Source organism: Bactrocera dorsalis, chromosome 2 (genome assembly GCF_023373825.1).
Source record: "Bactrocera dorsalis isolate Fly_Bdor chromosome 2, ASM2337382v1, whole genome shotgun sequence".
Taxonomy (NCBI): domain Eukaryota; kingdom Metazoa; phylum Arthropoda; class Insecta; order Diptera; family Tephritidae; genus Bactrocera; species Bactrocera dorsalis.
Genome location: NC_064304.1, coordinates 77,857,426 through 77,879,578, shown reverse-complemented (window position 1 = coordinate 77,879,578; position 22,153 = coordinate 77,857,426). Strand labels below are relative to the sequence as shown.

The following is a 22,153-nucleotide window of genomic DNA, read 5'->3' as shown; positions in this document are numbered from 1 at the left end:
CGCGTAGTACTTTTTTCTGCGATGGCGGTATTTTATTATTTCATTCCGTAATATTATTACATAATATTACTTATTATACCCTGAACAGGGTATATTAAGTTTGTCATGAAGTTTGTAACACCCAGAAAGAAGCTTCGGAGACCCTATAAAGTACATATAATATATAAATTATCAGTATGTTGAGCTGAGTCGATTTAACCATGTCCGTCTGTCGGTCTGTATATATGTATACGAACTAGTCCCTCATTTTTTAAGATATCGTTTTGAAATTTAGCAAACGTCATTTCTCTTCCAGAAGCTGCTCATTTGTCGGAACTGCTGATATCGGACCGAATTTGACAAGATATTTTCACGAAATTTGGTATAGAGTATTTTCTAAAGCAACAATGTAATTTCCGAAGAAATTGTTCAGATCGGTTAACTATAGCATATAGCTTCAAACACACTGAACGATCGAAATCAAGTTCCTGTATGGAAAACTATCACATTTGACAAGAAAATTCACGAAATTTGGCATGGATTACTGCTTAAGGTAATAACATAATCTCCGAAAAAATTGTTCAGATCGGAAATAATATAGCACATACATAGCTTCCATACAAACTGGACACATATGTAGTTACTAACAGAAATGCACCTGTGAAGGGTTGCACCGAAGTTAACGTTTTTTCTTTTTTGTTTATTTAATTTAAATAAGAAAAAATCCATATGCATGGAAAGACTGGTTATATTGTATACTATATCGTAACTAATATAGAGATTTTCGAACTTCTGGTGTACAGCTGGGCAATTAAATATGTAAGAAAACTTTTGGGGAACGTATTTAAAAATCGGTATTTTTTAGTTTTTACTAGATTTGGCAAATTTTTTTATTCTATTTGCATTTTTTTATAATAGTACGATTTTAAAATGTGAAAAATAAGGAAGTGAAGCCAATTCTCATTCAATTGTTTTTATTTGTAATTTGCTCAATATTTTGTTGAAAGTCAATAGAAATAAACCAGTTTTCAATCAATGGAGGTAGTATTTAATTATTAATATTTTGTTGTATGTACTTTCAGGAAGATTGATGGATCAACTCCAATTTTCCAATTACATTTAAGTTGTTTTAATGAAATAAATGGTTTTTTTACCTATTGTTTTTTTTTTTTTTTTGAAAAATTCAAGTAAATATTTTTCTGTACGAATTTCCCGTTTTCACTAAATTTTTAATGCCCTCGAGTCGCAATGTTTGTCCTTTCCCATACATATTCAACAAATGGAAAAACCACATTCTAATTAATTAATAATTAACCTGAAAGTATTATTCGTACCTTATTTATGAAAATAAACATGTTTTAGTAAATACGTTTTCAATATCGTTTTTAAACGCTACGCTGTCCTTAAAATGAGTTGTTCTAATGGAACACAGTAAATAATCTTTGAATATAAATACATAAGTATGTATGTATGTATGTATGCCCAAAGGATGTGTGGGATTTCCTAAATATTTGTATATGTACATATGTATATCTACCTAAGTATGACAACAAGTTGAAAAATCAAATGTATGTACCTACCTAATTAATATTGATACTAAAAGAAAAAATGCATGTATATGAAAGTTATATTACCGGTTGTGCGCGAATGTGGTTAATTGCATACTTAAATAAACACATACATATGTACCTACGTCTGGCTGTATGCAGTACACATGCACGTTGTTTTGAATATTGAAACAAATTAATTAAAAATATGTGTTAAATGCGGAATCGTTAATTTACTGCTAAAATAGAAATTTTGGTTTATACATGTATGACACTTGTGCAATGTAATTTTCGAATTCTTATTTTAGTATATAAAGTGTTTTAATGAAAACGTACTGAATCATACTCCCTATAAATGAGTATAAATAAACATGACCTGCATATCAAAACAAGCACGGATTATAAAGCAACAAAAACATATCAAAAAATATTTATCTAAATCTTAATAAAGAAACGTCGTTATTACTGCAAGCAACCTTTTATAAAATCGAGCCAAAGAAAAGCTTTCATACGGATATTGTTGATAAGAAATCATGTAAGTAGATGTCAAATGGTTTAACAAAATACTGTTATTTGGAAGATAATTTTGTAACAGGAGGTGCTGGTGAAAATATGAACATATGTATATTATTTTTCTGATATACATATGTATACAGTCATGATCAGAGAAATAGCACACTTTGAGCTTATTTATTTTTTATTATCAATATAAAAAAAAAAAAATTAATTAAAATTTTTCATTAGTATTGTATAAATTGAGGAATAAGTAATGTACATATGTTATTTAAAAAAAATATTGAGTTTCCAATTGCGTGTTTTGGTCTGGACATAGAAAAAGCACAGTAGGCAGTTTCTGCGGAAATTAAGCAAAATTCGTTAAAAAATTTTTAAGTGTTATTACTTTTAAGCACTCACAATACTAATACTTTGCAGTATGTCCTCTCCACAAAATTCTGGCACCTACATACCTTGTGGAATTGAGTACCATGACGCCTCGATCACAGTCCAAAGCTCTTCAGCATTTTTGATTTTTTTGTAGCAATCCGCATCTTAACATCGCTCCAAAAATTTTCAATGGAGTTTGCATCGGGTCTTTGCGTTGGGCAGCTCAGGACGTGAATCAGGAATAATGGGATGCCCAACTTATTCCAGTGTGAGAGCGCCTCAAAATAAGCGTTTTTTATAACATTTTCCATTATGGCCAGATCTAACAAAATAAAAATTTTTGGGCATTTTAAATTAAAACACCCAACATTGAGTACGAATAAAAATTACTATGTAGTGGTTATTTATTATATGGAGAAACTATTTAAATCTTTTTAAAGTATATTAGAAGAACTGAATTTTGAACTTTTAATACCCAATAAAAGGATTTCAGCTTTTTAGCTCTTAATCAATAAAGGTTTTTAATAAATTTCCATTGAAATAATACTATGATACATCACATTACAAAACGTTTCATCAAATACTTTTAAATTTCATAAATTTATTTAATTTTCATTGCTTAACATTTTTTATAAGTGGTCTTGAACGATTCAACAAATCCCTCCGTTTTCATATTTTATTGGTAAGATTTCAGTCTGGCCATCGCTCGTTTCCAATTGCTAAACGTCAAAACCTCCTCAATCCAGTCAACTGTCAAAGTTTAGGTGGTTTTGACGTTTAGCAATTGTTCTCTCACTTCCAGTGAGAGAGGAGTTGGACATCTCATTATCTCTGACGTGAATATTTTCAAAAGCGAGCCAATTCTTCACATTTTTCAGCTGCGTGCTTTGGATAATTCTCATGCATAAAAATCCAATTTACAGACATCTTTGAGGGGTGGGTTTTGGTCGAAGGGGGCCGTTGTCCCGGGCGCAATGTCTTCGGGGCGGCAAAACGGTATTCGCTGTTTTTTAATATTCAGAAAAATACTTCAACACATTTTTTTTACAAAATTTATTATAAAAGATAAAGAGTTGTACACTCACAATGTAATAATCTGAATAACAATGAAAAGTATTAATTTTTACTCGAATACTCTTCAGTCTTTGAATTTGCCTTATATCTTTTGGCTTATATCTTTCTTAAAATAGTGATAGAACTTAAAGAATACTCTTCAGTCTTTGAATTTGCCTTATATCTTTTGGCTTATATCTTTCTTAAAATAGTGATAGAACTTAAAGATGCACTTTTCTAGCTTTGATCGCAATAGTATCTTTATTTTTATTCTGTCATCGCGAGGTGTCACTCTCACAGTTACCCTATGCTTTGAATGTAACAAATACTTTCATTTCTCCAAATTTTCAAAAATGATATTTAAAAACTCCAAATGGGGCAAAAATCCTGCAAATTGTGTCAAAAGTGTACAAGATATAGGCCAAAAATGAGTTATATACTCAATATCGAAGATATTTTGTAAAAATTCACCTTTGTTCGAACCACCTCATGAAACTTGTAGGTAGGTAGATAAAGGGGGGCGGCAGAACATCCTTGGCCCCGGGCGCCCGAAGTTGTAGCTACGCCACTGCCAAAACATTACCAAAATATGCTACGTTGATCCATAAGAGATGTTGAGATCCTCTACAATCTCTCTGATTCCAACACCACGATTTTCAAGTCCTGTTTCTTTAACTTTTTCGATCTTATCGTCCGGCTATCCACATATGGAGGAGTGACAAAAATCAGAAGCTACAACTCAGTACTATATTCCTACTGTGCTAATAAATGCGAGCCAATGTCAGCCAGAACTGAATGAATGACAATTTTCCTATAAGTTTCCGTTAAGCCACCGCGAAGCCTATGGCTCTAGCGCAAATAAATTTGTTTGCTGTTAAAACAAACTGTCGCAAAACACCACAAATTAGTAAGAATTTTCAAAATTGGGATTTGCTTATAGACGCAGGAGATATTCGCGTTTAAAGTCCAAAATTATGGTATTTTCAATGTATTATGAATTTTATACTTCTTTTATTCACTATTTTAGCAAGTAACATAACACTAAATCGTTTTTACACATTTATTTAATATAATAATATATTTCTAAAATGTCGCAAAAAAATCAGCATTAAAAAAATCAAAAAAATTTTCCAATTGAACAATTCGTAAACTCTCAAAACGATAGGGTTTACTTGACCGACCGTTCATACGTGAATCTAAGTCATCGGTTGGCCACCAGGAGGCAGCACCCGCCACAAATAATGGTTTAGGCCGCTGTCACTGCAAAATACGACATATTATCGGGAAAGTGTTCTGGAGGCTGCTTTGAAGCCGTGGGTAAACATTTCGGTCGCAAACCATGGACGTTTCAACAATACTCAGCACCGTCTCACAAAGCGCGAGTGAACCAAGAATGGTTGAAAAACAAAGTTCCGAACTTCATTACGACCACACAATGGTCTCGAATTCACCGGATGCGAATCCAATGAATTATTCTCTCTGGACCATTTTGGAGAGCAAGGTCCGAGGTAAAAAAAATCGGGTGGGGCTGTGCCGGGGCACACGGCCGTTGGTTTTAACGTGAAACGTCTATTTTAGCGAATAGCATTTAAAGTAAAAGATTGAAATGAAAACAAGATTGGCGCTGTTTTAAGTATGTTGTCCAGCCAACAAGATTTCAGAATCTGGGGCAAAGTTGGGGTCGACAGACTCTAACTGAAATTCGAGCCCGATATAGTCATCCACATCTTTGCCAAACACACTCCGGTCGATCTTTATGTCATAGTGTTTGTACAGCGGTTGGGTTACTAAATAACGCAGCCAGACCTTGATAACTGATATACGTACGAAACCAGTCAAGTAATTTGATTTATGAATAAGTTTCTTTTTTATCCGCCTCGGTAATTGCTGCACCATGTTGTTTACGTCGACAGGTACGTTGATTACCTGGCAGACTATACCATAGTTACCTTCGTAGCGTAATCGATGAATTTGCATAAATGGTAACCGCGGTGAAATCAATCGAATCGAATCGGGCCAAGCAGCGGCAGTCCGCTCGGCTTTGGAGGATAACGAAAACCGTTTGACTGCGACAGCGTTGGGATTTTATTGGCATATATCGATTTGCTACAGGTACTGCATAAGCGAAATTTCGTCACATTTTCATCGGATAATTTTGTTTGAACCATCGGATAATTTTGTTTGAACTTCTATAAGTCTCTTTCGAGCCAAAGTCGATCAGAAACGCTGCAAGATAAACCAAACAGATTGGCTTCAAATACCGTTTTGAAGCATTTGTCCGCTGAGCGCCAATGATTTTGCATTGCTTCACTTCTACTGATATTGACATCTCTCAGTTCCGTGGCAGATCCCATAGATATATCGATCGTCTGTTCATTCGTTACATCCATAAGTAAAGGTATTCCAGTGGTAGAGGTACTCGCGAGGTCGGCGGCAGCAGCTTTGAACGTTCCGAAACCGTGTCGTTCGCTCGTCGCCGGACATTGGGGTACCTATGCGTGGCATAGCCCCCTCTTTGTAACGGTAGCCGTAATTTATATTTTTGGCAGGCTCTTGCACGAGATGAGGCCGACATACCTTTATATATTTATTATCACTTTCTGGTTATTTTAAATATAAGTACTGTCCAAATTACACTTATTTTTGTATAAATCAATCGGTTTAAATAAACTTGACAAACACACGAAAGAATCACCGCGCTATAAAGTCGGAGTCACGAGTTACACTGAATAGAAACAAGTGAGATTGCTGGTTTCGCATAAAAAAATAATTTTCCAAACCGAATTAATGGCTTTTTTAATTGGTTACACTTCGATTGGACCCTGTAAACGTTCAATAAATATCGCAATCAATATACTATGTAGATTACAATTTACATTTTGGAGATTCCTAACCCAAGTGTTGCAATCTGGTTAGTCATAACGCATTTATCGTAAAGTTTCACATCTTTGATGTTCTACGTGCTGATAACGTTGTGACATAAGAGCTTCTTCTTCTTTATTGGCGTGACATCGCTTATGCGATTACAACCGAGTTTAGTCAGTCTTTCTTCCTTTTTACTGTTTGCTGCCAATTGGAGGTTCCAAGTGAAGCCACGTCTTCCTCTTTCTCTGCTTCCCACGCTATATTTTTTGCCAGTTGTCTTTTAAGAAATCAGGAATCTAGTTTGTTCATTTGTGTTTCAACTGATTGAAATGTTAATGAAAATTTAATCCGCAGAACTACTTAGGTGTGGCGATAGATAATTACATATGTACATACATATGTATGTATGTATTTGTTTGCTCTTATGTGTATTATTTCAGATATAACCAGTTGCGCAAAAAAGTCCATTGTCCATGTTTTCGTCGTTCTAAAAGATCTTCTAATGGCAATAAACTAAACTTATTATTTAACATAAAAAACAAAGTTATTGACAAAAAGCTAAAAAAATTTAGAATAAAACTGTATCAATACATTTTTACAAAGAGTTTTTGTATTTTCAGAACCACGAAAACGGGGGTTGTATGTAAACTTTTGTCTGTAACTGTATATGCATGTTTATTTATTTTCATTTGTATGGATCCATATATGTACATGCATATACTTATGTACATATGTATGTACAAACTTTGCATCGTGGCGCCAATATGATGAGAAATAAAATATTGTACATACACCCAAAACTCTGTGTGTGCATTTTTCAGCGATAATACATTCATGAATGTATGTATGTATACAGACATACATATACATAAGTATATATGTATGTACATATAAATACTCTTTTTACAATTGTTAACTTGTGGCTTTCAGCACTTAGTCAATGGCTTTGGGAAAAAGTTAATCATGCTAATCAAAACAACTAACAATTTTTATAAAATGACAACTATGTACATATATTGATAAGAAATTATAAACGATATTTGGACAATGACGTACTTTGGGGAAGAATTGCTTACTTATTTTGATATACATACATATATAATTTATTGCAGTAAACATACATATGTATGTGCGAGTATGTATTTAAAGTAATATGTTAATATAAATCTTTTTCATTTCATTACTTCACTATACATACGTTCTCGACAACAACTCTCTCCCAAACTGAATTTTAGCTGTCTTCGATTTTCCAAACGTTACTCTTTAGCGAATCGAACAAACTTGTGGCTCAAACAAAACGTCTTCCGACGCATGTGCAATAATGTTATGATTCTTTCTTAGGCTGAGTGCCAAACGGGAGCTGAGCAAAATTTTGACATTGGGATTCACCAAGAAAAACATAAAAATTTTACTTTTATCTGTTTTTTTAATTTTCCTATCCGACTGTATTTAATTTAATTATTTAATAGCATTAAGCAGTATTACATATCAAATAAAAATGTGAATATTAAGATGTGTTTATATACATACATATGTACATACATATGTATATTTCTTTTAACCGCAAAGGAATTTAAAACATATTTCCATAATGTTGTGGGAGAAAAAGAAAAAAATATGTCATAAAACAAAAATTACGAGTATTTAATACTTCCCGGAATATTGGTTTTTTACGGCTCAGCGTTAACGCCGACGCGGCATCGCTAAATAAAGCTGCATATTTACTCAAATTCTCACTTATATTCTAAAATTATTAAAAAAATAAATTAAAGGCAAAACGAATTAATTTGTTAATAATTCTTATATCCATTTGCATTAAACATCGGACAACAAGAAATTTTTCAGAAAAATTACCATTTTTTCGTTTTCTGTAGCCAATATCCCTTCTTACCGCGCTGTAAAAATCGAAATATTTAACGCTCAGCGCTGCCGCCGCATTTATTTAGGAGTGCGGCATATAAAATCTATGGGCATGAGGAATTTTTATCAGTAATTTGCCGCTGTCACTTTTATTGAGGGACGGCAGTAATTGTAGCGTGTGAAGGAGCGGAGGATGGAGTCATGTGTAGAAGTTTACGCAATTGAGGAAAGTTCTCTCATTGCCATTCACTTGGGAGTGGCCAGAAATGATTCTTAACATATGGTTCATTCTGAACATATGGTTCAAGCAGAACATCCGTCTGAAGGCGAGTTAAAGTGAGAAGGCGAAACATCCCCCTCCACAGGATTATGCGCTGGGTTCGGGACCCGCCACGTAAAAACCCCAATTAATAGTCAAGAACTGCCTCGGAAGACAAACCCCTTTTTGATGACGACCATGGCAAACGAAATAAGGATTACGATTTGAGGGATGAACGCACAGCCACAATCCGCATCAAAGTGAGGTTTTTCAACACATCGCTGATTTGCGCCTACGCCCCGACGGAACAGAAGGACGATTTGACGAGAGCTGCCCCCGCCACGATGTCAAAATCGTGCTTGGCGATTTTAACACCATGGTGGGAAAGGAAGGTTTCTCTGGCGCAACAGTCGGTAAATTCAGCCTCCACGAGGAAATATCCTAGACTAGCAATAAAAAAAAATCATCTAGCTATCTGGTTATCTCCAGGTCGAAAACCACAGTAAAGAAGGGGAGTTAGTGTAGCGTAGTCGAAAGTTCTTTTTTTATTGCAAACTATAATCAAGATAAGAAAATTAAGTAAAGTAAGATTTTTGTAGTTGATTAAAAGGTCGCAATGTGATGAATATATAATTATGTATGTATGTATCGTAATAGCCAAATACTTTGTCTAAAATTCTCAATTAATAACAAATGCCCCTACTTAATAATTTTTTCTAGTTTCATTGATATTGTTATTAGCAGGCAAAGTATTTGCTTTTTATTTAATTCAATTTACGAACATGTTCAATTATTTAAGTAACAAGGCAAACTTTCATATGATACAATAGCTTTTGTTTTGAATTTCAAATGTCAATATTTTACTTTCCATTTGGTAAAATGTAAAATTTTTTTACACCATAGGGAAATTTTTCACCCCAATTCAACACAGAGAAAAATGAAGTTGAAACCGATAAGAAAAGAAATAATGCTCACTACTTCTGTTTAAAACGTTCTAACCGGTCCACCAGTGGTCCACGGGCACTGCGCTTATCTGGCGGCGTGGACCGTGGAAATGAAATAGATTGAGAGATTATAAATTTATACTTGTTGTGGGCGTTTTCAACATAAATAATATTAATTTTTTATGGGTCTTTCTAAAACAAAACAATTAGAAAAGTGCCGTTATACGAACAACTTGACAAACTTCTGCACACAATGTATAGAAACATAAATAAAATGCGCCGGGTAGAACGTGTTAGTAACACTGGTAAACAAAAATCCATTTGTTTTTTGTGACATAAACAGAACAAAGTGTTTATTATGTAAAAATTGCCACAAATGCAGAAAATAGCTACAGATTTCTTCCATCACCTAAAGTTTTTTTGCTATGAGGATTTTTGTTTAAAAAAACCGCGATAGATACATACTTAAGTATATTGTTATTACATTATTTTATTTATCAAAGAGTACCTTAAAATTTTACTGTCGATGTTTTTCGGCGATATTTTGTTTTTGGAGTATCTCTTAACAATGTCCAGCAGTTATCGGCAAGCAAACTGGTAATCCACTTACCTTGGTACCGTTTCTCCATAGCAGAAATGCCTTGGTGGAACCGTTCCCCATATTCGTCACTTACGCGCCCTAAATTTTCGGGGAAAAACTCCAGATGGGAGAACTTTATGGGACATGTTGCAACCCGTTTTTTTTATAGGCAATAAGTCACAAGATCTTTCTAATTGTCAGCTTTCACATTTCCAAGAAAATTTATAACAACACTCGTAAAGGCACTCCAGGCTCGTATTGCAGGGCATTTTACGATTTGAATCTTTTAACCAAGCTGTTAACAATGTTACACAAATTTTACAACAGATATGAAGGGCTTATGCTTTGGCTTGGTCCCTAATTTTAACTTCAAAATACTGTTCGTAATCTTTTAGCACAAGCGGTGTAAAATTACGTTTTTGCGATTTAAGAGTTAGTTCTCCGCACACATAGCAAAAACTGTCATATGACTATGTATTTACGCAATGCATAGTCATTGTGCATAAAAATCTTAAACACAGTAGGGGTATTCGCTTGCTCTTGCAAGCTCGAAATATACAAGGGCACGAGAGCACCCATTGCAGAATCTAGTGATATATGAACGGCTGATTCGGTCAATTCATTGTGAATGACTGTTATGCATGGCTATTGTGAATTGGCGCACCTTCTGCATACATTTTTAACAAAAAAAAAACTGTAACAAATCTTTATAATTTAAATAGAAATTATAAAATCTATTTAAAACTTACCTTCCTCAATAATTTAACAACGTAATAAGTGTTTATGTAAAATGACGGCTAAAGCAGGGTTGCAATTATATTTTTGTGTGACATTGCACGCAAATATATGTACATGGGTTTTTGTCTGACATATTTTATAGCCATTGCAAATAATTTTCTGCGTGTGTCTGTTGTTGTGATGGTGCACCAAGAGGAAATACTTATATGCAAATCTTGCACCGTGCAAGGGTTTTGCAAGAGTAAGAGAATACCCCTAGTAATTTCAAAAACGTAAAAGAATGTGAACTCAAAAACGTTTTGCTATCCAAATATAGAACACGTAAACAATTTGGATATCGTTAGTCTACTGATAAATTTTGTAAAATAAAGTGATCGTAAAATACGCTATTTACTTCAAACAAGCAGACAGAGCCGGTCTAAACCGGATAATCCCCTGATCGTATGAAAATATGAGGCGATGCAATATAATTAAATTGTAAGTATTGTAAAATCTAAATTTGCAGGCTACAGAATATTTGTGGGTGATACAAAAATTATGTTTTTAAATTTGACTTCAGGATATCAAACTGCATTGGAAACACCTAATTTTCATGTCACAAATTATGTATCTACCAGTGTATTTAGATCAAAAATTGTCTGTCGATGTACAAAGTTATTCATTATATGTTTATACATACATATATCCAAAAGTATTGTTCCGTTTATAGATGTAGTATGTATTTATCATTTATTTTAAAATTTTAATTTTGGCGTTATTTGAGTATCTAAAAATGGCAACACTGATTAGCCTAGCGCCCTTATGTGGGTTCAATGATATATACTTTTATAAACATATGTGTACATACATATATGAATGTATATGACGAATTTAATGGTGTTTTTGTTTTTAATTCAAATATTGTCTAGTTGCTGTTTCTAAGTGTGTGAATGCTTTAGTAAATAAAATGACTTGCTCACCAACTTGAGAAACAAGCACCACACTTATACCATAGTGCGTAGTATATGTGTAAATGGAGAATACACACATATTTTTGTATATGGTAAGAAATCATGTTCGTATGCCCGGCACCAGCCATAAACCAGGCGACTCAACAAGAGTATTTTTTAGTGGCGCTGCTCGTTTAGTGAGGGTAATATACATATGTATATGGTGAGAGGTGATGTGGCGCAGACATGTTAGTCGTTATCTGGTTATTCACTGGCGTCGGAACGTTAGCACTACTGAATTCGTTCGCCTCTGTATAAAAATTAGTTTTCGCTTTTGTGTTGTTTCTGAATGCGTGCATGAGTATGTGTTCATATATGTATACGAAGATGTGTCTGGCTGTGCCACGCCGCATTTGTGTCTGAATTAAAGGCGCCATCATGACGATGTCGGTAACGTTACTATTATTTCTTTTATTACGTCAGTGGCGCCCACTGGCGCCTGACGTTTAAGATGCCGCTGACTACCCGGCAGCCGGTAGCCTTGTGTTATACTTGTTGTTGCTTGTACGCTTGCTAGCTGCACGCAAGCCCGAGCAGGAATTATATAGTGTTTTTTTATTCGCAATGTGTCTTCTGGCTATCTGTCGGATAGTCCGATTTTCGACCGTCAGCCGCAGCTCAGCGTTGCAATATAAGTATATAAATACATATGTATGTATATATAGTCTTATTTATTTGGAGAATAGAGAGAAGTGTGAGAACAATAAATGTACATGTGTATGTATTAATATTAACAAAATTAAAAAAAATGAAATACAGTAGAATCGCACAAAATTTAACTCGCGAGAAAGCTAAACCTTCGGTTAACTTTTTGTTAACTTTTTTGAACTTACCTATCTATTTTTTTTCAAACCGAACCGCTTGTTTGGCAAGAAAAACAATGCTATGTATTCGCCGAATTTCTTTGTTAATAATTATGGTCGGTGTCGCAAGGTACTTATATACATACATTGTTTTGTCATGGGCGTCTTCTTCTGTTTCCCTCGTCGAATACTTTCAGATCTGGAGTGTTTTCGTCCATTCGGACGACAAGACCTAGCCAGCGTAGTCGCTTTCTTTTAATTCGCTGAACTATGCCAATGTTGTCGTATATCTCATACAGCACATCGTTCCATCGAATGTGATGTTCGCCGTGACCAACTCGCAAAGTGCCATAAATCTTTCGCAGAACTTTTCTCTCGAAAACTCGCAACGTCGACTCGTTAGATATTGACATCGTCCATGCTTCTGCACCAGTTAGCAGGACGGGAATAATGAGTGACTTATAGAGTTTTAATTTTTGTTCGTCGAGAGAGGACTTTACTTCTCAATTGTCTACTTAGTCCGAAGTAGCACCTGTTGGCAATAGATATTATGCATTGGATTTCAAGCCTGACGTTGTTGTTAGTGTTGATGCTGGTTGCTAAGTAGACGAAATTATCTACAACTTTGAAGTTATGATTGTCAACAGGGACGTGGATGCCTAGTCGCGAGTGCGACGACTGTTTGTTTGATGGCAGGAGATATTTCATCTTGCCCTTGGTATCAAATGGCTCGGAGAGGTCCCTCCCAATCCTGACGGAGCTTTTGGTGTTGCTCAACGTCAATTTACAAAGCGGTATTAGTTTTGTGGGGATACCAAATTCAGACATCGCGGTATAAAGGCAGCTCCTTTTCGTGCTGTCAAAGGCAGCTTTGAAATTGACGAAGAGGTGGTGAGTGTCGGTTCTCTTTTCACAGGTATTTTCCAAGATTTGGCGTATGGTGAATATCTAGTCAGTTGTTAATTTTTCAGGTCTAAAGTCATATTTTACAAAGAAGCTGATGCATGCTCCTTATCAGTTCTTCGCCGCCGTGTTTGAATAGCTCGGTCGGCAATCCATCGGCCCCGCCGCTTTGGTTACTAGATTACCTTCTTTTTTGAGCATTATCACTGTCCGCCGGCTTGTCAAGCTCTTCATACTCACGCATTTCCTCCTCTTTCTTTTTCTGTCTGCAAATGCGTCTCGCTTCCCTTTTCAACTCTCGGTATCTATGCATCCCATCCCGCACGTGTTGTGGTCGAATCAGATATCACATCCTATTAATATGCTCCCGAAAATTGTCAGGAGCTATTACACAAAAGAAAGGAAAAAAGTAAGTTTTGACCGCTTCTTTAAATCAGCCCTTATAAATTAATATGTACATACATGTGTATGTAAGTATTATATAATGTGAAAAAGTACAAACTAAATATACATAAGTTTCTGTTACGTATTATATCACCAAAATTATGTTTATTTCCGAGTTTTTTTTCAAATTCGAAAACTCTTTGGAGAAGTTAATATTTACATACATAAGTATACATTTTGATTAACGTTTTCGCGATTCTACCGTATTTGTATTTTTAGTGAATAAAATAAAACATAATAGGGGTATTCTCTTGCTCTTGCAAGATTGCAGATTGCAAAAATACTACACCGAAATATACAAGGGCACGAGAGCACCCATTGCAGAATCGAGTGATATATCAGCGACAGATTCAGTCAATTTATTGTAAGTGACTATTGTGCATGGCTATTGGGAATTGGCGCACCTTCTGCATACATTTTTAACAAAAAAACTGTAACAAAACTTTATAATTTAAATAGAAATTATAAAATCTAAATAAAATTTACCTTTCTCAACAATTTAACGACGTAATATGTCTTTATGTAAAATGGCAACTACAACAAGGTTGCAATTTTATTTTTGCGTGACATCGCACTCAAATATACATGGGTTTTCGTCTGACATATTTCACAGCCTTTGCAAATATTTTTCTGCGTGTGTTTGTTGTGCCGTTGTAAATCTGCATTCTTGCACCGTGCACCGGGTTTTGCAAGAGCAAGAGAATACCCCTATTAACATATAGTATACATATATACTTACATATACAGTATATACAGTTTGTTAATAAATACTTTAGAAAATGAGAACAGCATGAAGCAACTCATACAAAACTAAGTATACTTAGTATTTTACGCGTCAAAACAAATTGTAGTAGTAGGCCTCTTATACTAATTTTACACAAACATACATACTACGTAAGTATTTATTAAAAGTTTTTTCTTTGTAACTGCTTCATTTTAATATTATTTAGTATTTTTGTGCGGAAAGAATATTATTTGAGTTAGGAAATTATCGTAGAACACCTAAAAGCAAACTTCACTTGATTTAAAAAAAGTGTAATCCATTATATGACGAAACTCTTTAGCATTGTATGTTAATGGTCTGTACAGCCGGATTCCGAGCAAAAAACTTCATCTCTACACATAGCCAAAATTGTCGATTGAAATTTGCTGAAAAACAAACTTAAGTTTGGTGACACAAAAATCAGTGATTTTAAAAGAAAAATATTACATTCCCTACAAAGAATTGTAGGGGTTGGTGATAGATTGGCGGTGCATAGGGACAAGTGGAGTGAAATTGTTGGTATTTATTTGTAGCACAGTGAACAAATCTGACTCTGTAAACATTTTGAAAAAGAATTTCTTTCCGAGCGTTGTGAAATCGAACTCCGATCAATTTTGGATGGAACAGGACAACAATTCCCAGCATACGGCAAGAAAAGTAAAGGCATGGTTGCTTTGCGGTACACGTAAACAGCTAGATCACATATTCAACACCACTGAGCATCTTTGCTCTTATTTAGACCGGCTAATAAGAAAAAGAAGAACATTTTACGAGTTAGTGGTCCAAATTTCCCCGGAAATATTGTCAACTTAGTAGAATCAATGAAACACAATGCAGTTATCAAGGCAAAGAGTATGCAAAGTATTAGCTTACGAATTTTTTAATTATTCCCAAATTGTTCACTTTGTTTTTGACACGTGAAATACTGAGTTTATATGGGTTTGTCTGTGTTTTTGTACAGTTTTTTGGGATTGCAGTTAGTTCTTTATAAGAACATTTTATTATTTATAAATGATTACTGAAATAGAGAAAAAAATTTATGAGAAAAAGTTGTACACTTTTTTTTTGATGCTGACAGTATATACAGGGTTTGTCCGGAAAATAATAGGACTGATTTTCTTCCACCGCGCGTTTGCGCGACGTGTTCATGTAAGTGGTGTAAGCCGAAAATGCAGCGTTCGTTAGAGCAGAGGTACGCGATATTTGTGAAAACGATGCTCAATGTCTTTTTTAACGTCAAAGGCATTGCCACCATGAATTTGTTCCTCCTGGACAAACCGTCAACGCCAAGTTGTTCCTGGAAGTCCTCAAGAGACTCAAACGAAGGGTCAATCAGGTCCGACAAGACATTGCAGCCGAGTGGAAGTTGTACTACGACAACGCCCCGGCTAACACCGCCTTTCTTGTGAACAGCTACCTAACCAAGGCCGGCATCCCAACGCTTTCTCAGCCACCTTACAGCCCAGATGTGGCCCCCCGAATTTGTTTTGTTTCCTTGCCTAAAAAGGCCGATGAAAAGCAAGCATTTTGAGGCGACAGAGGGGATCCAAGCAGCATGCACCTCCGTTCTCAAGGCTATTCCAGAGTATACCTTTCGTGAGGCCTTCAATGCTTAGAAATCACCCAGGCAGCGCTGCATCGACGCAACAGATTCGCTCGCTTCTGTTCTGGAAATATCAAAATTTCGATTTACATTGATGAAAAATTTACACTAATGGAATAATGTCTCTAGTAGAAAAATGACAAAAAGAGGTTGACCGAAATGGCACATATTTATTTATTTATTATTATAAATATAAAAAAATAAATTGAAGTTTCAATATAATAGGTTCTAGAAAAGGGGTAAAACATTACGCGGCACACCGGGTACATAAAGCGAGCAAAAGCCTGAGGATATGATGTTGAAGAATGTGCGACACCAAATGAGAATATACTGCCAAAGACAATTAATAGGGATGTGCACGACCACAACCAGACGACTCTCACTAAACTGCATTGAGTTAGTGCGCTTTCAGTATGACAAAGTGATACAGCTTGTCTTTGCCGGACCAAATACATAAGTATGTACTCGTGCAGTTGAATGCATCAAAATTAATATTAATTCATGAGAGTGTTATAGTTGGACAATGTGAGGCATCTATAAAAGGGTCAACTGTTCCGTTAACTGTTGATTGCAGATTATGGATAAAGGGATGCCCAACTTATTCTGGTGTGAGAGCGCCTCATAACTTTCAGTTCAGACGTACTGCCGTTCTACTGTCGGAGTGAAGCTTACCTTCCTGATAGAAGCTGCACTTCGTACCAATACGTCTACCATCACCTTGATTGAAGCCATATCTGTCTGAAAAGCCCTACCTAGCCTAAAGCCTCGATTACAGAAAACTCCACCTCCTAGCTTCAACCTGTTCGAAAAAAAGCTCACAACGCCTCTTTTCCAGCGACTTCTCTTCATTCACATATTCCTCGTCGTATGTGAGTAGAGAGAAGCGCCATCAGTGGCTTCTAAGACGCAGTGATTCAAGTTTTCAGGAACTCTGTTGAAGAAGGATAGAATTTATCTGAGCCGGGAATGCCTAGGGGTGCTACGTTTAAAATGGCATTAAAGGTTGTTGTTGGTGTCCATAAAGAAGTTCGAAAAGCAATTACCTGCCTGAAGAACAACAAAGCGGCGTGGGTTAATGGATTGCCGGTCGAGCTACTCAAACACGACGGCGAGGAACTGATAAGGAGCATGCGTCAACTTCTTTGTAGAATATGGTCGGGCGAAAGCATGCCCAACGATTCGAATGTAAGTGTGCTTTGTCCAATCCACAAAAAGGCAGACCCCACAATCTGCGCCAACTATAACCTCCTCAACATCGCGTATAAGGTTCTATCGAGCGTATTGTGTGAAAGATTAAAGGCCTCGATCAATAAACTGATTGGACTTTATCAGTGCGCCAAATCTTGGAAAAGAATCTTAAAAGGAGAGTCGACACACACCACCTCCGCGTCGATTTTAAAGCTCATTTTGACACGGCGAAAAGGAATTGCCTTTGTACCGCTATGTCTGAATTTGTATACTCGCAAAACATTGTAAATCGGCTGTTAATAGCAGCCCCATCGAGTCAGTGGGTCAAAGTATCCGGAAATAATACTAGAAATCGAGTGGGGAGCACGCGACGACGTCTAGGGACAATAATTGCAACAAAATGTATGCCCAAAACCGCTAATCACTTTTGAATTGTATAAATATTCATTAGTGTACGTAAACTTTTTTGATTTGAATCAGGCGCATTTTCAGTTTTCTGTAAACAAAAAAATAATTTCATAAGCTATATTTAATGTTAAATATATATATATATATATATATATATATATATTTCCGTAGTTTCAAGGTGGAACATAGGGCCTCAAAACGTGTTAAATATACATCTTTTGAAATGGTTAAAAAAAACTAAAAATTTATTAATTTTTTAACAAATAAACGTGTCGTAATTTATTAAAACTAGGTGTTTGTAAACTTTATTGGTCCAATGTAGATCGTATGGATGAAAAGAGTGTAGCTCTGAAGGTATTCGACGCAGTATCTGCCGCGGGAAGCAGAGGAAGAGAAAAAGACCTCCACTCCGTTGGAAAGACCAGGTAGTGGTCGACCAGGCAGTGTCGACCGACCTGTTTCGCTTCGAATCTCTAATTGGCGCCACATTGCGAAAAGAATAAACGATTGGCGCGCTGTTGTTAACTCGGCTATAACCGCGTAAGCGGTGTCTACGCCATCAAAGAAGAAGAAGCCTTCCACCAGAAGAATATACCACTGAACATTATTAGCATAACGACAGATTCAGGGAGCTAAAACATCACCTCTGGTGAGAGTTGATCATTTTCCCTATAGTTCCTCTAGGGCGATATAAGTCAACTAATGATCCAAGAAAGCTTTATACCAAGGATAAATCCTAGGTATTTCATCATTTCAACAGGTTTAAGACGTGAAGTCTCGAAGAGTTCTTTAAGTAGATCGTTAACAACCAAAAAGTATATGAGATGCTTGAAGTTCGATTCCGCCTCAAATTTTTCGGAGGCTTTAATCACCGTCAGTGTCGACCGACCTGCCTTTAATGTAAGCAGCAATTTCTAGACACTCTCTGTATTGTGTTTCTAATGTGCACTCCAAGAGCAAGTGAATCAGGACCTCCTTCCTGTAAACTGTCACAAAAGCAGGGAAGTTTTCCCTATTACCATTATATAGCTTTTTGGCTTTACCTCGTCATCATGTGGCATGGAAGCAGAGACAAGCTCGGCTTTGTCTTCTATCTTAACAGTAGCGTCGTTTTTGATGAAAATAGGTAAAAAAAAAAAACATTTATTTCGTTTCCACCCAATAAACGAGTTTTACTTAGCTTGTGGATTTTTTTTCCTTAATCCAGAGATGGCATTTCAACTTAGCCACGGCTCTAGGATGAGGACAACGCTAGCTTCGTCCCTGCCTAGATGAAGCAAGGGATCGGCGGAGGCCGCCTTTACGTGCTGAAAATTATTCCATTTTCGTCTTCTCTCCCTTCTCCTCCGAGCCCACTGAAGGCAGCGGATCATTTATCTATAAAACAATGGTGCCAAATTGTTATTGCTTTCAACGCATTATGTAGTTGGCTAGTAATAAAACACTCAATATGATCGCATAAAGCACTTAATATATTTATTCAATGTAACTTTTTAACGAAAGAAAATAAGACATAAGCGTGTACGCATACTTTTTCTGGCGAGCGTATATGGTATATAGGACATTAAAACTTTTCCCTACAATCATTTCGTTGGCTAACTTCTTCTTTACTGGCGTAGATATCGCTTACACGGTAATGACCGACAGCGCGCCAGTTGTTTCTTCTTTTCGAAAGGAGGCGCCAATTGGAGATTCCAAGCGAAGCCTAGTCCTTCTCCACGTGGTCTTTCCAACGGAGTGAAGGTCTTGCTCTTCCTCTGCTTTCCTCGGCAGGTACTGCGTCGAATACTTTCAGAGCTGGAGTGTTATCGCTCATACGGCCAGCGAATCCGGTGTCTCTTTGCGCTGAACTATGTCAATGTCGTTGTATATCTCATACAGCTCATCGTTTCATCAAATGCCGAAAGTGCCATAAAACATTTTTCTCGAAAACTCGTAACGTCGACTCATCAGATGTTTTCATCGTCCATGTCTCTGCACCATACAGCAGGACGGGAATAATGAGTTATTTATGAGTAATTTATAGAGTTTTATTTCTCAATTGCCTCCTCTGTCCGAAATAGAACCTGTTGGCAAGCGTTATTCTACTTTGAATTTCGAGGCTGGCATTGTTGTTAGTGTTGATACTGGTCTCAAGATAGAAGAAATTATCTTCGACTTCAAAGTTGTTACTGTTTGTTTGATGACAGGAGATATTTCGTCTTCGTTCACCAGGAGAACCATCTGCTTCGCTTCCATATCCATTCTGGAGAAAGCAGAATTTACGGCGCGGAATGTTGAGGGCAATGATATCAATATCATCGGCGTACGCAAGAAGCTGTGCATTCTTAAAGAACATTGAACCTTCTCGATTATGCAGTAGATTGAAGAAGTCCGACAGGGAGTCGCGTTGTATAAAACCTTGTTTGGTATCGAACGGCTCGGAGAGGACCTTCCCGATTCTGACAGAGCTTTTAATATTGCTTAACGTCAGTTTACACAGCCGTATTACCAAAACACTAAGGACACCAAATTCAGACATCGCGGCATAAAGGCAGCTCCTTTTCGTGCTGTTGAAAACCCCTTTGAAATCGACGTAGAGGCAATGTGTGTCGATTCTATTTTCACGGGTTTTTTCCAAGATTTGGCGCATGGTGAATATCTGGTCGGTTGTTGATTTGCCAGGTCTAAAGCCGCACTGATAAAGTCCAATCAGTTTGTTGACGGTGGGCTTTAATCTTTCACACAATACGCTCTATAGAACCTTATACGCGATGTTGAGAATGTTGTAGTTGGCGCAGACTGTGGGGTCTTTTGTATTGGGCAGAGCACACTTAAATTCCAATCGTTGGGCAAGCTTTCGTCCGACCATATTCTATATTTCTTCACTGCTACGTTGAATAGCTCGGTCGGCAATCCATGGGACCCCTGTCGTTTTGTTGTTCTTCAGACGGTAATTGCGTCTCGCCTCCTTTTTCAACTCTCGGTATATATCCCATCCCGCTCATGTTGTGGTCGATTGAAACGCTGCGAGGTAGGCAGTCTGCTTTCTCTCCGCTGCGACACGGCATTTCTAATCGTACAAACTGTTCTTTTGCATTTTCCGAAAACCAATGGTTTCGGCTGCAGTTGTACGTTAGGAGTTTGAAATGCCGTCCCACAGTTACCTTATACCAGTGGTCGGCATTTCTAAGCACAATTGTGCAAACTAACTTCACACGTACGCTTACGCTCTTTCGAGCCAGTAACGAATTAACATCACGCAAGACCATAGCGCAAAACCAAATATGTCCTGCGAGAAATATTTTATGATTCTAAATGCCTTTGGTGCCATGCAATGCCTTTATATTCCAAGTCTTTTAAAGATAATAGGGAATATATCCTTAAAAAACATTTTGTTAATTTTCAGTATACTATTAATTATTTAGATGAAAAAAACGAAAATGTCTTTAAAGAAAAAAATATATTTTTTTTGCAAAAAATATCTGATTGGTTACGTAAAAACGAATACTTAGATTATAGTGAACGTATTAATGAAAACCTTAAAACACAGCTACCAAGTTCCATTAGTTTGGAGATTGTTAGGCAGGGTAGGCCGTTTTCCGATGGAGTTTTTATTAAAAAAATGTGTAGTAAAGTTTTGCAAACTAGATAAACTTCCCTTATCACCTAGAAGTGTAGCGCGGCGCACCGATCTATTGGGAGCTCGTATTGAATGTGAAATAAAGGAAAAAATTGAGAATTGTAAATACTTTTCTATTTGTTTAGATGAAAGATGCTCCAACGTGAAAACATATTTAATTTTCAAATTTTATTAAACAATAATTTTTTTTATAATTTTGCTTATAAAATTTGCTTAAATTTAATTCCAATTTCTCACTGGGCTACTTTTTTTAGTGCTCACCAACGCAGTGACAGATCCTCTCATGCCGACCACTGCCTTATACCGAGTTGTTGGCGTGTGCTCTCGGAGAGTAGGAGTGCAAGTCGAGTAAAAAATCGTTCGGCTGTCTGTAGTGATTGCAGCTTCTTGACGTCGAAGCTTCCTTGTGTTTGTGAGGTGCGTTTTTTGCTGCACAGATGCGGGTGCGAATCTTGGCTGCAACAATATAGTGGTCCGAGTCGATATTAGGACCTCGGAGCGTACGCACGTCTAGAACACGAGACGTGTCTTTCCTGACTGTTGCGCCAAAGATACCTCCCTTGCCCACCCTGGCGTTAAATTCGCCAAGCAAGATTTTAACATCGTGGCGGGGCAACTCTCAGGCATCTTTAGCCACATCGTCCTTCTCTTCCGTCGGGGCGTAGGCGAAAATCAGCGATGTGTTGACGAACCTCACTTTGATGCGACGGAGGCTCTTTC

The 22,153-nt window shown here is 36.6% G+C and overlaps 1 protein-coding gene across 16 annotated transcripts in view; it reads left to right on the top strand.

Moving 5' to 3' along the window:
• LOC105229221 (mothers against decapentaplegic homolog 6) overlaps positions 1–22,153 on the top strand; it is an 87,218-nt gene that overhangs the window by 6,907 nt on the left and 58,158 nt on the right. For 4 of the 16 annotated variants that reach the window (XM_049450032.1, XM_049450036.1, XM_049450041.1 and 1 more), the window contains exon 2: positions 1,844–2,061. The gene's annotated coding sequence lies outside the window, so the exon portion shown is untranslated. Of the gene's footprint in view, positions 1–295; positions 533–1,604; positions 2,062–22,153 lie in introns of those variants that run through there. The other 12 variants (XM_049450033.1, XM_049450047.1, XM_049450039.1 and 9 more) reach the window with 5 other exon arrangements.